Source organism: Myotis brandtii, unplaced genomic scaffold, assembly GCF_000412655.1.
Source record: "Myotis brandtii unplaced genomic scaffold, ASM41265v1 scaffold910, whole genome shotgun sequence".
Classification (NCBI taxonomy): Eukaryota; Metazoa; Chordata; class Mammalia; order Chiroptera; family Vespertilionidae; genus Myotis; species Myotis brandtii.
In genome coordinates, this window is record NW_005371748.1 from 355,543 (window position 1) to 358,575 (window position 3,033).

Sequence of the window (3,033 nt, forward strand, 5' to 3'; positions counted from 1 at the left end):
CAGCCTGAGCATGGGTGGAAGTCCTTCAGGACTTGCCCGCCTGGTCCTCCAATATTGCAAAATTATCTCGTGTCTTTTTCTCTCATTTGTTGTGCGGCTCCTCTTTCAGGTTCCGAACCCTACTCCACGCAGAACGTGGAGGGAGTGTTACTCGACAAGGGTGGGACATGGGCAGGTCAAACACCACAAAGCCTTACTTCTCTCTTCCTTTTCATTTGTTATTATTATTTTAAAATATATTTTATTTACTTCAGAGAGGAAAGGAGGAGAGATAGAGATAGAAACATCAATAATGAGAGAAAATCCTCCATTGGTAACCTCAGGCTCACCCCCTACTGGGGATCCAGGCAGTAGCCCAGGCATGTGACCTGACCAGGAATCCAACTGTGACCTCTTAGTTCATAGGTTGATGCTCAACCAATGAGCAACACAGGCTGGGCTCTGGGGTTACCTCTTACTTTTTCTTTCTTTCTTCCTTTCTTCCTTTCTTTCTTCCTTTCTTTCTTCCTTTCTTTCTTTCTTTCTTTCTTTCTTTCTTTCTTTCTTTCCTTCTTTCTTTCTTCCTTTCTTCTTTCTTCTTTCTTTCTTTTTCTATTGTTTTTAAAATAAGATTCCTTTATTCAGTTAGTTTTGTCAATTCTCGCCTGGGGATATTTTCCACTTATTCTTAGAGATCATGGAAGGAAGTGGGAGAGACAGAGAGCTGATAGATAGAGTCACAGTGATTAGTTGCTTCTTTCAGGCAGGGATGGAACTTGCATGTGAGGTTTGTGCCCTCGATGGGAATCAAACCCAGGACCCCTTAGTCCACAGGCTGATTCTCTATCCAATGAGCCCCATGGGCTAGGGCCCCTCCCACCATGTATAGTTAACAATGTGGAGACCCCAGCACAGCACGCAGGCAGCCAGGGTCCTGTCAGGTGGACCAACAGACCTGGGGGTTGTCTGTGTTGCTGAGATGAGAAGAACTAGATGGTGAGGCCCCCAGAAGGGCAGCCCCAAGTGCCAGGGTACAGGGGTGCATGGGGAGCTGGGCTGGAACCTCTCTCCAGAGACTTAATGAGGAAGAACTACCCAGACCCCCTCTCCTGCAGGCTGATGCTGGGCCTCCCTGTGGGGGAACCGCCGGAAGCCAGCTGGTCAGAGCCCATGAGGGCTGAGGAAAATACAAACCTAAATTAGGAAAAAGTCCGTTTTCCCAGGTGCCAGGAAGAGAGAAGGACTTCCTCCCTCCCTTCCCTCTAAAATGCTTGTAAGTTTCAATGTCAGTTTAAAACCTCACTGAGCACCTCCCCAGCTTTATACCCCAGCATGTTTTCTGGGGACCTTGGAACCTACTCTGAAGTGTGACCACTAAGGGGCACCCTCTCCCCGCTTCTGTGGGAGGAAGGGGGCAGCCAGACTTCAGGGGCCTCCTGGCTCCCAGATGCAAACCTACTTTCTGTCCTAAAGAGGCAGGATGTCTCATGTTACCTGGGATCAGGTCAATGAGCAAACACATGAGGCCCCTCCAGTCTCCAGGGGATTTAGGGTGAACTCTGGGTGACAAGTGGGGCTGCCAAGTTCCTCCTGAGGCTGCACCTCTGTGAAAAGCTGTGTTTCTGTGGATAGTTTTCCACAGGAACTCAGTTCTCTCCCCTTATCTGCTGCTTTGACAACTGCCCCCCCCTCCCCCCGGCAACACCACTGCAGTTATCTTAAGTCTCCAAATTGATCCATTTCTGTGTTTTGACCCATGATTTTCAAGTCTATTCTTTTGTGTTTTTGTTGTTTTTTTTTCTTTATAGATAACTATGTCACCTGCAAGTAGGGACACTTGTGTTTTCCATTCACATATGAATATCTCTATGCATTTTTCTGGTCTTATTTCACTTGTTAAAAAGTTAAGTACAATGTTGAGTAGAAGTGGTAAGTGTTTCAAATTTGCTGTTGAAATAAATCCAACTGGTCATGATTTGTGTGTGACTTGATAATTATTTTTAAAACTAGTTTTTAAAGATTTAATCCTAAAATGGAAAGAATTAGTATAAAACTTACAGAGAAAAATGCAAATTAACCACTGTTGGTTCAGTCCTCTGATCCCTACTCATAAATTGTCATGTCTCAAGTTTTGTCACTCAAGAGAGTTCCTATATTTTTAGGAAACATTGTAAATTTTCAAAAATTTGATTTAATTGTTCAATTTAAATATGGATAAATATTATATTTTGAGAATTTGATTTTGGCATATAATCTAATTTGTGAATTGTGTACTGTGCTCTTTAAAATCCCCTATGACTAGCTAGCTGGTTTGGCTCTAGATAGAGCATCGGCCTGCGAACTGAAGGGTCCCAGGTTTGAATCTGGTCAAGGGCACATGCCTGGGTGTGGGCTTGATCCCCAGTAGGGGCATACAGGAGGCAGTGGATCAATGATTCTCATCACTGATGTTTCTATCCCTCTTCCTTCTCTCTGAAATCATAAAAATATTGGCTCTGGAGAGAAACCACGATGGGGGCATAGGTAAACACCGGAGATTGCTGCCTCACACAACCACTTCAAAAATACAACTAAAAGATGGAACGGACATCATCCAGAACCACAGGAAGGCTGTCTGAGTGGAAATTTTACAACTAGAAGGAAAGAGAAAAGCATACTGAGACTCAGAGGAGGTGCGGTGCAGAAGTAAAATACAAAGGTGCGGAGGTGCATGCGGAGAGGGTTGGCGGCTGAGGACACTGTTGTCTTTTTCAATCGGGAGGGAGTCTCAGGCGCTGAGCTCCAGTTCCGGGCGAGTCTCTGGGGACCCAGACTCATATGGGACTGTCTGGCATCGGTCAGAACTTGAGGGCAGCTTTCTCTCGGAGGCATTCACAGCGATTGCCAGGACCTCTGAAGGCAGGACTGACTGCAGCCATACTGCTCGCTCCTCCCACCCTGTTGATCCCCTGGGACCCCGCCCCGCCCAAGCTGTGTACAGAGGCTTTTGCATATGAAAGGGCCGGGCCTTTGTAATCTGAAAATTACTTAACAAACTGCAGCTGCCCCAAGGCC